The sequence below is a fragment of the Zea mays genome, chromosome 5 (assembly GCF_902167145.1).
Source record: "Zea mays cultivar B73 chromosome 5, Zm-B73-REFERENCE-NAM-5.0, whole genome shotgun sequence".
Taxonomy (NCBI): Eukaryota; Viridiplantae; Streptophyta; class Magnoliopsida; order Poales; family Poaceae; genus Zea; species Zea mays.
In genome coordinates this window covers 52,861,914-52,876,912 of record NC_050100.1, presented here as the reverse complement: position 1 = coordinate 52,876,912, position 14,999 = coordinate 52,861,914, and the positions used below count along the sequence as shown (strand labels likewise).

General features: G+C 45.4%; 1 pseudogene across 1 annotated transcript; it reads left to right on the top strand.

Moving 5' to 3' along the window:
- The first annotated feature begins 4,244 nt into the window (after window positions 1-4,244).
- On the top strand, window positions 4,245-7,415 carry LOC109939918 (protein CWC15 homolog; annotated as a pseudogene). Its single transcript, NR_157320.2, has 6 exons — window positions 4,245-4,481; window positions 6,064-6,170; window positions 6,273-6,317; window positions 6,400-6,487; window positions 6,756-6,908; window positions 6,992-7,415. The product of NR_157320.2 is annotated as a protein CWC15 homolog (transcript).
- The last annotated feature ends 7,584 nt before the right edge of the window (window positions 7,416-14,999 follow it).

The window sequence follows — 14,999 nt, the reverse complement described above, 5'->3', positions numbered from 1 at the left end:
CGCGCTCCGTCTCGCGCCGACCCATCTGGGCTGGGGCACGCGGCGACAATTTACTCATCGGTCCAGGGACCCCCCCGGGGTCGAAACGCCGACACTTTGTTTGTTTTTGCAAATCAAATTCTTTTTCCTATCTCTAAGTCCAACACATTTGTTTGGGCAAATAGAGAGATATTCCAAGAGTAAAATTTAAGGTTTTTAAATTCGTGCCCTCAGTTTTGGTGGTGTGCTCACCTATACTCTTAGTCGTGTTTTTTGCTCAGTTGTGCCATTCCAGTGCTATAGAACAGAAGGGCACAACTGAGAATAAAACACGACTAAGGGTATAGGTGAGCACACCACCAAAACTAAGAGCACCAATTTAAAAACCCCTAAAATTTATCAAGTGCCAAAAACTCCCCCTTTTACCATAATCAAAATTCTACCCCATAAGAGACCAAATTTTGCATTCAGAGCATTTTTGACGAAATGCAAATTCTAACTCGGCTATTTCCGAAATTCACAAGTGGTTGGCTGATCCATTTGCTTTGGCCTTAATTTTCTCCACCTTTGGCATTAATCACCAAAACAAGATCACTGTTGGCCCTTTAACCCCATTGCTTCACCAAAATGTCAAATTGAAGCGAAAAGACAATGAGAACAAAAAAAGGAACTTAGGACAAGATACATTTTACCAGAATGCAGTGGAAGCTCTTTCCTTGTCCAAGTTCACTTTCCCTTTCAATGTTCTTTAGAGACTACTTCAAGTGTACTAAAACAAACAGGTTAGTCTCAAAGGAGTCAAGTTGTAGCTCATCTCCCCTAAACATGTGCATCATTTGCAGAGGGACTTGTCAGGTCCGGGGATGACTTGTACAACTTGAGCACCATAAATAAGCAATGAATGACGTAAATGCTCAAGGTAACATGATCAAAGGAATAGAACACATGTATGTTATAGATCAATCCAAGTTACGCAAATCTAAGACATTTAGCTCACTATGCAACCTGCAAAACCTTTTCTCATCTAAAGGCTTGGTGAAGATATCGGCTAGCTGGTTCTCGGTGCTAATATGGCATATATTGATATCTCCGTTTTGCTGATGGTCTCTCAGGAAGTGATGTCGGATGTCTATGTGCTTAGTGTGGCTGTGTTCAACAGGATTATCCGCCAAGCGGATTGCATTCTCATTGTCACATAGGAGTGGGACTTTGCTCAGATTGTAGCCAAAGTCCTGGAGGGTTTGCCTCATCCAAAGCAGTTGCTCGCAACACTATCCTGCGACAACGTATTCGGCCTCAGCGGTGGATAGGGCAACTGATGTTTGTTTCTTAGAGCTCTAGGACACCAGGGACCTTCCTAGAAATTGGCGCGTCCCTGAAGTGCTCTTCCTATCAACCTTGCACCCGACATAGTCAGAATCTGAGTATCCGATTAAGTCAAAGGTAGACCCCTTTAGATACCAGATCCCAAAGCAAGGCGTAGAAACTAAATATCTAAGGATTCGCTTAACGGCCACAAGGTGACACTCCTTGGGGTCGGATTGAAATCTAACACACATGCATACTGTTGGGGGCCTTCGTCTTCCGAAGGTCCTCAAAAACATGGTTTAACAATGTTTTCCAAGTGTAACATATGAACAGGTACCTTCGGACTCGGGCTAAAACCATACACGATGTGAAAAGCATGGTTGAGACGAAGGCTGATGTGGCTCCAAAGCTACATGCAGGGGTGCTTCGGCTCAATGGTGGAAAAAGGAATCGACTTAAAGGGGAAAGGCTATCTAGTCCCCGTTGGGTTGTCCATAAGTCAATAGTAAATATAAAGGACATGAATGTAATTTTACATAGGCTGCGACCTGTGCCTATAAATAGATGAACAATACCCCCATATTGTTCACGCTGACTTGTATTCATTTGTGCGTCACTTGGACTTTTACCTTCTGTCAAGCCGAAGGTACAAATGTAACTCAATATTGTTTCTGCTTATCCATGTTAATATGAAGAAGATATATTAATAATGTTACATGATTATTCATGTTGTCTCTTATATTTCATACGCTTCTTCTTTCATTAATATATATACTGCGATGATGAAGGTATGTCCTTCACGACCTTCATCTGAAGATCATTATATCCTAAGGGAAATAATGCTTTGAAGGACGAAGGACTTTTAACCATTCACATTTGTGTTGCCTTGTTCTTAACTCATAGCATTTGAGAACAAGTCCCCAACATTGGCGCCCACCTCCGGTGTACTCACTTCCACAACCTTCGGCAAAGCACTGACCTTCGTCATACCGCTGAATAAGATAACAGCGCCAGGGGCTGCTGCGCTGCAGCCACTGGACACAAACCAGGAGACTCTCTCTCTCCGAGAGGCTCGAAGCCAGAAGAGAAAGGCCACCAGTCCAACATTCTAGGAGGAGGAGTTGGACCAAGAGATCAGGGACATGGAAATCATCCATCAGCAAGTGCAAAGGAAAAAGGAGAAGATGGCTCAGTTGGCCGATCTTCAAAGGAAGATCGATGAAGCTACTGAAGAAGTGCGTCATCTTGTTTAAGATGATCAAGATGGAAGGCCCCAACACAGGGAGCTTCATCAAGAGGGCTTATTCAACGAAGAAGGATGGTATGATGATTTTAATCATGATACCTTTACTTTTGATGATGCTTCTCCCTTGGCAGCAGAATTGCAGGCTATCCCATGGCCACAATCCTACAAGCCACCCCAGCTACCCATGTATGATGGGCATTCGGACCCAAAACAATTTCTGATGAGTTATGAGGCAACAATATCCTCATATGGAGGCAATGCAACTGTCATGGCTAAGTCCTTCGTCATGGCAGTTCGGAACATGGCCCAGACATGGTATTCTTCCCTTCGGCCAGGGACAATCACGTCGTGGCAGAAGCTCAAGGATATGCTGGTGACAAGTTTCCAAGGCTTTCAGACGAAGCCAGTAACAGCTCAGGCCTTGTTCCAGTGCACGCAAGACCATGAGGAATACCTTCAGGCGTATGTCCGAAGGTTCTTGCGACTGAGGGCACAAGCGTGCACAGTGCCCAATGAAATTGTCATTGAGGCCATGATTAAGGGTCTTCGGCCAGGACCTACGGCTCAATACTTCGCCAGGAAGCCCCCACAAACACTGGAGAAGCTGCTTTAGAAAATGGATGAGTACATCCGGGCTGACAACGACTTTCGCCAAAGAAGGGAAGAAGCTTACAGGTTCTCGGAGATGACCATGGGCTTCAGAGGAAGAATCCATCCGAGGCATGTCAGGTCAATCCACAGCTCTAGTCATAATGACGACAAAGGAAGCCAGCTTCAAAGGCCACAGTACACCTCACAATCTTCGGGGCAACAGCAAAGCTCTTTCAAGCCACCAGCTCAAAGGGGCAGAGGCGCCAGGGGCTTCGGAGGAAGATATGGGGATCATCCCAGGAAGATCTATTGCTTATTCTGTGGTGAGGACAAGGGCCATACTACAAGAATGTGCCAAATCACCATTCTGAAGCAAAAGGAGATCGCAAAAGCCGAAGCTCGGCAGAATCAGCCGAAGCAGGTCTTGCACACTGCTTCGTGCCATTCTCCCTACATACCAGAATATGTGGGCAATCATCCTGCAGCTTCTGTTGCTTCGGCTAGCCATTCACAGGCTTCCTGGCCATAGCTCCTACCCCCACCACCACTACACCAAAATCATACACTTCCTACGGGTTTTTAACTTCCTACAGCTTTTATAACAAACCGTAGGAAATAAATAACTTCCGAGAGGCAACTGGTAGCTCTAGGAAATAAACATAACTTCCTACGGTATTTTATAAAAGCTGTAGGAAGTTAGCTTTCACATGCTGACCCGTGCGTTCGGTCAAGCGAGCCGCTAACTTCCTAGAGGCAGCCGTAGCAAGTTAGCATGGGCAGCTAACTTCCTATGGCCTCCTCTAGGAAGTTAGTTTTTAGTTGCTGATCCGCAGTTGTGGTCAAATAAAAAGCTAACTTCCTACGGCCGGCTCTAAGAAGTTAGCATGGACAGCTAACTTCCTACGGCCTCCTCTAGGAAGTTAGATTTCAGCTTTTGACCAGTCAAACGAAAAGCTAACTTCCTACTGCCGACTCTAGGAAGCTAAATAAAAATCTAATAAAAATTACTCATTTTTAGATTATACGATATTTTTATAGGTTAATGCTCTTAGATTGACCCAAATTGACAATTTTCTACTCGGATAGGATATAGGAGACCTGTGAAGTCAAGCCATCTGACAACCCGACCGCGTCGCCTCTCTCCTCCTTTCGCGTCGTCTCCATCCTCTCCTCTCCTCTCCTCTCCTCTCGTGTCTACAGCTTCCCTTGCTGGCTAGGGTTTGCAGATGACGACGGCGACGTGCCCCACCTAGGCGCCGGCCAAGGGCGGCAACGAGCAGGGGGGCACTCGCATTTTCGGCCCCTCCCAGAAGTACTTGTCCCGCGACCTCGCCGCGCATACCTCGCTCAAGCCCAGGTATTCATGCTCCCTTCCATCCGCCTCACCAATCTCGAACGGTTAGGCTATTTCCTTTCCTCTATTTTGGGGGCCAGGACTTTTGACTTGGGGCCGATTCCCTGAGTAGAACGACTGCCGTTGGTTCGATCCTAACAGAAGATAGTCGCCATGGTGTGGCCGCCTCATATGCTTTCCACGCGACCACGCCGTACAGGATGCTTATAGCCTTTTTTTGTATAGCGTGTTATCCTTTGGAGTACTATTTATAAAAAGTCGAATTACATTGAGTGCCTCGTGTTAATGTTTCAGAATCAATTTATTTTGAGTGTTGATCTCCAGTTAATATACTTATAAACAAAAGTAAGGCTGCAAGTAGGAGAGCTGTTATTAGAAATCTAGTTAATCTAAAGAAGAAATACATGTTATGGTGATCTGATAGTGATCCACGTAGTTCACCTGTACCATGCCACTGGGAACATAGAGTAGATGTTGGCCAGAGCATCGTTGATGTAAAACAGGGTAACTATTTCTGAAGTGGCAGGAGGAGATAGAACGACACATCCATGGATAGTGGGGATACGGAATGTGCCATTGTATTGATGGATTTGATGAAGGGGAAGAGTTTTAGGCCTATTTCAGTTTGTTATCATTCTTGACACATGAGTTAATTCTGAGATGAAGCTGAATCGATTCAATCTGATGGCTGCAAATTCGAGGTGATGGGGCTCATTGTGAGAGCAGCTTTATAGTAACAAATAATTTAGTGGCCTCCATCTATATATGTTATATAGATTAATATGAGTTTATGGTTTTAATTTCTCCCAGCATCATTTTTTCCTTACATCCTTTCAGAGTTGCTTTACTGCTATATTACACCTACCACTACTTTAATAGATTAAGATGCTATTTAGTACATACTAATGTCTACCACTGCTATCTGCTGATGTTGAGTCCATTCGACTATTCATTTCACATTACATATTAGCATAAAATATATATTTTGGTTACATGCCTTGTCTGTTGTATAATGTACTCCATCCATGAATGTTGGACGTTTTAGCCCAGTTCATTTGTCCAGCAGTGTTTGATGCTATCGGCTCCCGAAGCATCTAAGTCAGTTTAGAACTCCCCACACGAAGCAAACGCTTGTCCGTTCACATGCTACAGGGGAGGACACGTGACGAAGGATGGAGTTGTCGGTTTGGAACCGCTGTTGTAGATTGTAATTAGCTTTAATTAGAATTACTCCACCCTTGTAATCAAGCAAATAACCAAGGGTACATGGTTCTTTTAGTACTAATCCTAATCTGTCTTACAATGGCTAGAACATCCAACATTCATGGACGGAGGGATTATTATTGTGTCAATGTCAACTGTTGTCATTTACAAATCTTAATTGTTTCCTTTGCTTCATAAGGCAAAGAAAATTTCGGCATCACCAACTTATTGCTTATATGTTCTTTGTTAGTATCTGGGATCAGAAATAATCCCCTCAGACATGGTTAAGATATATATTTCTGCTGGATGCACATTTTTGTTGTAAATGTATTAGGCTGTGGTTTGTCCCTCCATAACTCACTATTTTTGCCCATGTGTACAGAAAAGACGGTCAATAGACCCAAGAGGAGTTACAGAAGAGGAATCTCAGGGAGGAACTTGAGGAACGTGAGCGCAAGCACTACTCTTCCAAGGATAAGTCCTATGCTAGTACGGCTACTTTATCTGCCTCGTTCTTTTGTTCTCCCCCTTCAGGATAAGTTTCTAGCTGGTATGTACAATTACTATCAGTATGTATCTTCTTTCCTACAGAAAAAAGAGACCGGCGGAAAAGCTCAAGCCAGCTACTCCTAGAAGGTTGGTGAAACGAACGCTGCATCAATATCTGTTTATGTTGTCGCTTATTGTTGACTCGTTCCTTTCTTGCTGTAACTCATAGGTTCAAAGAGAGAGGCAGAGGATAAGATAGTTCCACAAGAAATTGATGCAGATGACTCCGATGTGGAGCCTAAAAGTGACGATGAGAGGTTTGTACCATTGTCCTTTTCAGCGTTTTATCGAAATGCTCCTGTGATTATTCTTTTGTTAGCATGATGAAATTGACTTGCAACTGCATTATCCATTTTCTAGAATGGTTTTCAAATGTTCGTTTTACTCATGTAACCTTCATTAAAAATTTGTATAGTCACAAGGTTACTGACTTCTGGAGTACTGGTTGTCCATTATTGTACATTGTCTAGCATAGTAGCACGTTTAGTTTCCTTTGACAAGGTTGCCTTCACTTCAAATGTGCAGAGAAGACAACACAACATCTTCCCTGACATTGTTTAGGCAGAAGTGGAGCAACTGCGAGAAGAACTTAGGCGACATCAAGATTAATTGAAGCAACAAGCTGCGCAACATGAATATTATGCTACACAGATTCAACAACAGCAAACACTCATACAAGTAAGTTCAAAAGATAATAGCTTTCACTTTAAGATATGTATTGATTTAAAACGTTGATGTGAATGAGTTCGACAAATTTGTAGCAACTAGCACAGGCCCAAGGGATACACGTCCTGGTGCCCCCCCACCACCTCCCGTTCATTATCCTTGGTCTTCACCTCCACCTACACTTACATTTCCATCTACCAAACATCAGGTATGCAAATTCATCATCATTTACTTGTTGTTAGTTATATTATGATGTAACTCGGCAAATATCATTTGTACATGTATATTAGACCCCTCCAGCTACCTTGCCAACGCATGAACTACCTTGCCAACGCATGAACGAGAAGACGGGTTAGACTTTGTCGAAACCCTCTTCGCTAGTGGAGGTATCGACCATCACTCGTCACTGTAACCCGATGGTGATCGGCGACCGTGAGCTTCCATGTTATTGTGTTCTGATACTTGAGACTTTTATTATGACTATGTATGAAATATTGTCTCTTATTAGTACTGGATGATAAGATGTGTCTTATTATGACTATGGATATGACTTTTGTGATGCAATTGATGAGACTATGGATTTAAATATTATTATGTGATTGTGTGTGAGATGTTTTATGTGAAAAATATGTTGTGCTATATAGCTGTTGATATATTTGTTATGTTGTGGAATGTGGTGTAAAATAAAAATAAACAACATTTGTAATGCTGGTCAAATTAACTTCCTAGAGGTTTATTGGGTCGTAGGAAGTTAGCCAGCTAACTTCCTAGGGGCTACAGTCAGCCCGTAGGAAGTTAGCCTACAGTTAGTCGTAGGAAGTTAGCCAACTAACTTCCTAGGGGCTACGGTCAGCCGTAGGAAGTTAGTCAGCTGACGGCGCTAACGGCGTGAAGCTACTAACTTCCGAGAATCTACTAACTTCCTAGAGGCTTCTTTGGCTGTAGGAAGTTAGCTAACTTCCTAGAGGGCTCTAGGAAGTTAAGCTAACTTCCGACAAAAAATTTCCGAGAGCTAAACTTCCGACGGGATGGCTTAACTTCCGAGAGTTTAGCTAACTTCCTAGAGTTTAGGCCTAACTTCCTAGGGTTTAGGCTCTAGGAAGTTTACTATTTTGGTGTAGTGCACCACTACAACCAACATATTCCCGAAGCCAGCAGCCAGAAGGGCGCCAGCACTCCCAACAACAACGTGAATTTAGGGAGGAATCCGAAGCTTGCACAGTCAACAGTATTGTGCCAGAATCAAAGCACATTTATTGAGTGATATCCTACCTCTGAAATAGTTTTATGTTCTATGTCATTTTGTTTTTCAATAAGGAACAAGCAATGTAAATCTAGTTTTAATTCATTGTAATAATTTCGCTTCTATCAGAATGAACTATATCTTCTTCACAGACTTACGAAGCTCAAAAATTGTCGAAGCTCAAAAGTCGTTCCTAAGGGAATGCAGAGCTAAAAATTGCCGAAACTACAAAAGTCGTTCCTAAGGGAGCGCAGCGTAAGTTTTGCCGAAGCTACAAAAAGTCGTTCCTAAGGGAGCGTAGTGTAAGTTTTCAACTCAAAAGTCGTTCCAAAGGGAATGCAGAGCCAAATACTGTCGAAATATAAGGCGAAGAAGTTCAAAAGACGTTCCTAAGGGGATGCAGAACTTATACCGCCGAAATAGAAGGCGAAGAAGTTCGAAAGACGTTCCTAAGGGGATGCAGAACTTACACCGAAAAATAAACGGTGAAGCCGAAAAATAAACGGCAAAGAGATTCCAGTCGTTCCTAAGGTAATGCAGAGATTGTGTGTTCCAGAGTGGGAGTGTGAGTATATGTCTTCGACATCATTATCATTTTGCATCATATCATCACATCATTTCGCATAGCATCACATCATACATCATATTGCATCAATGACACAAGAATGGAATACGGAGCCGATTTACGGAAAATATTGTCAAAGTTACACGAAGTAAGCTTCGAATTACATCTTCGTTAGTCTGCACATAAGAGGGATCTCTCTTTCCAAAGCATGAATATCTTTATTTTTACGGACCACATATCTCTTTCTTTACGAAGCATGAAAAGAAGGGAAGGTGTTTTTTCGCCGAAGGCTCAAAAACGGTATGTATGTAAGTTTCATGCATCGTAAAGAAATAAATTACAATAATTTACATATTCGATCCAAAGTTACACATGTCAAATATTACAGCTTCGTTACAATAAAAACATAATGTCCATTCTAGTGTCTCTTACATTGGCCATTTAAAAATGTTTTTACAATAAGTGCTAGTCTTCTTTCAGGATTTTCTCTACAACTTCATTTAGTAATTTATTGACGACTTCGTCAACAATAGATTCAGCCATATTAATGATCTCCAGTGCTTCCTTCGTTTCTGGATCGACCAGGGGATCGAGCCGCTCCGGCGGCGGAGATAATTCAGCTGAAATAGGAAAAAGTTAATCAGTCCGAAGCCATAAAAACCAATGCCGAAGCTAAAAGCCAAGAAACAATACCTATACGTTTTTCACGCTCTGCAGCTTCTTCAGCTTGTTTTACTTCTATCCGGGTGTCATGTGTGTCTTTTTCACTTTTCTTTATGATTTCATGAGCCATCTCTCGGCCACCATTCACCCACACATCATTATAGAATTTTCCGCCCATCAAGGTTGCTTCACCTGAAGGATCCTTCATGTCGTCTACGGAGAAGGCAGCTTCGGTCTGGGCCATGGTCTTGATGTGATCGCATTTCGTCTTCTCCAAGATAGCTGAAATCCCCAGTGCACCAGAAAATGCATAGACATCCCCGCGATCACTTAAGATTTCTTTGAAGCTCTCGGCCTCCCCACTTATCCATTCAATAACGCCTTCGGGGTCGCCTCGTATGAAGTTTTCTTCGGTAGAGTAGGCGCCCACGTTGGCGAAACTGGTTTTTATTTTCTTCACACAGTCCAAGGATTTTTCAAAGCATCTTTCCTTGGATGTGCGAAGTTCTTCAACGTTTTTCTCTAAATGATTTTCCAATATTCGCTGATTTCTCAGTTAGCATCTGCAAGCGCGCATTTTTCTTTAGCTTCGGCCAGTTGCCTCCGAAGGTCTTCAATTTCAATCTTTTGGGCTTCGGCCTGGGCTTTGAAGCTAGCTTCATCTTCTTTGACTTTGTTAACCATAGAGAATAAGATTTTGTCTTTTTCAAGAACTTTGTTTCTCAGTTCAATTACCTCTGAACGAATGTTGTTCATGGCCATTTTATAGCTTTCATCTTCTATATTTTTCTGTGCCCTAAGGGCATTGAAAGGATCACGATGCCCAAGAGGGGGGGGGGTGAATTGGGCTTTTCTAAAAATCAACACTAATTAAAACCTAAGCAAGAGCTAAACAAGAGCCCAACTTCACCCCAACAACTAGCACTAAGAATATAATACTAGAAATGTAACAAAGCTAAGATAATACTTCAAATACTTGCTAAACAAATACACAATGTAAAGTGCTTGAATTAAGTGCGGAATGTAAAGCAGGGTTTAGAAGACTCCTCCAATTTTTCCCGAGGTATCGAAGAGTCGGCACTCTCCACTAGTCCTCGTTGGAGCACCCGCGCAAGGGTATCGCTCCCCCTTGGTCCTCGCAAGAACCAAGTGCTCACTACGAGATGATCCTTTGCCACTCCGGCGCGGTGGATCCCTCGAGACCGCTTACAAACTTGAGTCGGGTCACCAACAAGATCTTCACGGTGATCACCGAGCTCCCAACGCCACCAAGCCGTCTAGGTGATGCCGATCACCAAGAGTAACAAGTCGTAGACTTTCGCTTGACCAAGAGAAGCCTAATGCAAGTGGTGTGCGCTCTAGGTGGCTCTCACTAGCGCTAATGAGGAACAAGCGCGGATTATGATTCTCTAATCTCCTCACTAGGCTTTTGGTGCTTGCAATGCTCTAGCAATGTGCTGGAATAAATGTGAAGTGCAAGACATTGAATATGGTGGGTGGAGGGGGTATAAATAGCCCTCACCCACCAACTAGCCGTTACAGGCAATTTACTGCGCGATGGCGCACCGGACAGTCCGGTGCGCCACCGGTGCGCCAACGGTCACTTCCAACGGCTAGTTCTGACAGAGAGCCGTTGGACTCATGGCGCACCGGACAGTGAACAGTCCACTGTCCGGTGCACACCGGACAGTCCGGTGCGGTGTCCGGTGTGCCACTAAAATTCAACTCTGAACGGTGCGCTCTCGGGTTTCTGCGAAGGGAAAACACTTTGCCGTGGACCAGCCTGGCCCCACCTGGCAGAGGGTGCACCGGACAGTCCGGTGCACACCGGACAGTCCGGTGCCCCAAAGCCAGAAACACTAACTCTTGTTTTTCAGCTGATTTTCAAATCGGTTTTCGCTCTAACTTGTGTGTGAGTTCTAGAGTGACACCTAGCACTGTATATGAGTGTGATTGTGCACCAACACTACACTAGAACTCTCTTGGTCAAACTACTCATCGACAACCCCTCTTTATAGTACGGCTAAAAGAGAATAAAAGACCTAACTAAATCGCGAGTGTCCACATCTCCTTGACACTCGGACTCCGTAGACCTTCACCTTTTGTTCCGTCGTTTTAGCCGTCGCTTCGAGTTCTTATCTCCGGGATTGTTTTCACCATTGTAGTACTTCTACCTGTCATGCGACCTAACTTACCATTTGTCTCTGCAAAACACACGTTAGTTACATATAATATTACATTGTCATTAATCACTAAAACCAACCAGGGGCCTAGATGCTTTCAATCTCCCCCTTTTTGGTGATTGATGACAACCCTACAAGTTTTGTGAGAGTAGTTTGTTTTGAAGATTCTGTCAATAGAAAGAATGGTTAGTTATACTCAGTAATCTTTGACAGAAAGAATGTGTACCATAATAATAAGAGTGAGCGCATACACATCATAAGATTCTTGTTCATATAAAAGTGAAGTTAAATTAATGAAACAAGAGCTAGAAGACTGGTGATAAAATATAAGGTGAAAACATAATACACACAGTCAATCATACGCAACGAGAGTATATGACGAGTTTGTGAGCCAAAAACATCAAGCTAGTACAGAGAGTTGCAAGCACATATATTACATCAAAATAACTCTGACTCTTTACTAACTCTCTAACTCCCTCTCTAACTCCCCCTAGCTCTCACAACTCATATCTCTCCCCCTTTGGCGTCAAACACCAAAAGGGACCTGAACCTAAACATCTGAAGCAGGAGGAGGCGGCGGGGGCGCATCCGGTCGAGGTCGAGGTAGCAGAGCGAATGCCGACGGAGGGTCAGAGTCAGTCTCGGATCCAGGATCTGCGGTAGAAGCTGGAGCTGGTACTGACTCGGACTGAGGCCGCGCTGCAGGAGCTACCGGAACAGAAGCGGTCACAGATACTGCCACAGCGGTAGTGGTAACAGCAGATGCTGGTGGCACTGGCGGCTGCGGACAGACAGAGCTGAGAACCGGAGAGGTGAACGCCAAAGTGACCGGCCGGAGCGGAGAGGTACCAACAGGGGGTCCTGACAAAATCGATGGCACCACTGTAGAGTGAAGCGGAGGAGGTGGAGCAGACTGAACCGGAGGTACTGAGACACCAGACTGCTGTAGCATGAGAGCCATGAATGCCCTACTCTCAGCCCGATCCTGAAGTAGCTGCTGCTGAAGCGCATCCTGCCTGTCCTGCATGTTCTGAAACATCGAGAGCATCCTGTCGGATAAACGGGCCTGCTCGGCTGCCAGGAGAGCCTGCTGCTGGGTGAGAGTCTGGAGAATCGAAGCAAGAGCAGGGTCCATAGCCTGAGGATGAGGAGGGGCAGCACTAGAACTCCCAGCCTCATGATCATGTGAGCATGGAGGCATAGGAGGCGGAGGAGGAACCCCAAAATCATCATCATCATCATCATCAGCTGCTGTACCCTGAGTGTCAAACTGTCGAAGAGCTGCATCCTCGGCCTGAGAGTCAAACACAGAAGCAGTAGCTGGCACAGGAATCTCAGGAGCAGGACGGTAAGATCCAAATACAAGGCGTGAGGCCTCAAGGGTGCTCTGAAATCGAGGTGGCTGAATCAGCTGCGCAAAGATGTGGCACAAGTAGTGAGCATAAGGCAACTGCCGACGAGCACGAATCCCATCCAGAACGGTGTCCTCGATCTCACAAATCAGGAAGTCCACAACATCAAACTCAGAGTGGGAGACCAGGGCACCAAGGAGCCAAAGCTGAATATGAGTGGTAGCCTCCCTGTATCCCATCCTCGGCAGAAGTGTCCGTCTGATGAGCTCATATAAGTACTTCGCTGCTGTAGTAAAGTCTGCCGGTGAACGTCGCGACCCATCTGTGAAAGGCGGGCGGAACAGAGCCGCGACGTGAGCTGTCCCTGGAGCCACACCGCCGTGAGGGCGACGAGGAGGGTCAGAAGAGCCGTAGCAGAGACTGTGAAGGCGAGTCGTCGACTCTGGGAATCCAAAGAGCTGCCGGATCTGACTGGCAGTGATTGTGACATCCTCTCGCTCAAAGCGGAACCTCATCCAGTGATGATCCGGGTCAATCCAAACAGAGGCGTAGAAGACGCGGACCCACTCCTCAACATATCTGCCGCTGATAGTCAGAAGGGTCTGAAGGCCAGGCAGGTAGGTGAGATGCGCCTCAGAGTCAGCACCGGCTGCAAGCAAAAAAGCTGGAAGATCCAAAAGGTGGTGCACTCGTAGAGCTATCTGAGCAGACATCTGAGCTCTGAAAAACGACTCCTGAATCCGTGTGCTGAAAAGAACACCTGCTGCAGGGTCTCTCTGAGCTGGTAGCCAAGACTCCACGGGTACGTACCTGAATCGACGTACCCGTGCCGCAGTAGCACGCTGAAGATCAAACAGACGAGGATCCGAAACCAGAGGACGGACCTCAGTCTCATCACGCTCCCGGAAGCGAGGTGGAGGGACAGGAGGAGCTGAAGCGGGAGCGGGAGCGGGAGCGGGAGCAGGGGAAGCAGTGGAAGCGGGCGTAGTGGAGGTAGTGGGTATGGCTGTGGAGGTGGATGGAGCAATAGGAGTGACGGGAGCAGGCAGAGTGGGTGGCGGAGTGGAAGCGGAGGTGTGAGAGGAGGAGCGAGGCCGGGAGGTGAGACGACGAGCACGGAATGCAATCTGATCGGATGGAGTCTGCGGCTGATCTCCAAGAGCGGCCTGCGCAGCGGCTGCTGCAGCTACTGCCGCTGCACGGGCTTCTCTGTCCGTACGCCGCTTCTTGCGGCCTTCCTGCTGCTCCAAATACACAGTCTTGCCCTTGACCTGCCTGAAGGGGCGACGAGGCTCCTCATCATCCCCACCCCCTGGCGCCGACGCATTCTTCGTGTGCGGCATCCTGATCTGATGTCTGCAAATTAGAGAGAGTGACTAAGCACAGAGCAAAAGTGACCGATAGATTTAGCAAAGAATGAGATGACTACCTGGAAAGCTCACACGAGAGGTGACGATCCAGGCAGGACGGGAGACGGCACACGGTCAAACAAGGTCACTGAAATGACAGAAGAGGTGAGCACGTATTAGTCACATAGTCATAAGCATATGAAATGTGAATAAATGCGTACACAGAGACGATCAAGAAGTCAAATGCCGTGAAAACGACGTTTGACGGATAAATAGAGTCATAGGATGTTTGGAATTCGAATTGAGGCACGAAACGATATGGAATTGAGCCGATACTTCACGAATAGGTTTATATAGGTGAATATGAGTGAAGTGTGTGCTTGGTTTGAATTTAGGCGAAGAAAAAGGAATTTGGGCACTCGGCTCGGAAACGATCGCTCTAAACGGGAAATTTGGTGGATTTTAAGCCTGGAATCTCGGATTGGCGTGAAATTTGGCAAGTAGGTTACTGGAAGTGTTGTGAAGGTGCCTGAAAAATTTGGGTTCAATTGGAGCATTTTTGGCTGGTTTGGGCATTTCACCGAGCACGTGGCGTGCGGGGAATTAGGTTTACGGTGAAACGGCTATTTGAGATGGGAAAACCCTCCCGAAGGAGCTGGGAACCTGCAAGGATACTTAATGGACACAAGGGAACACAATCCACCAATTTGATTCACTGGATTTCACAGGGATTTGGAATTGATTCAAA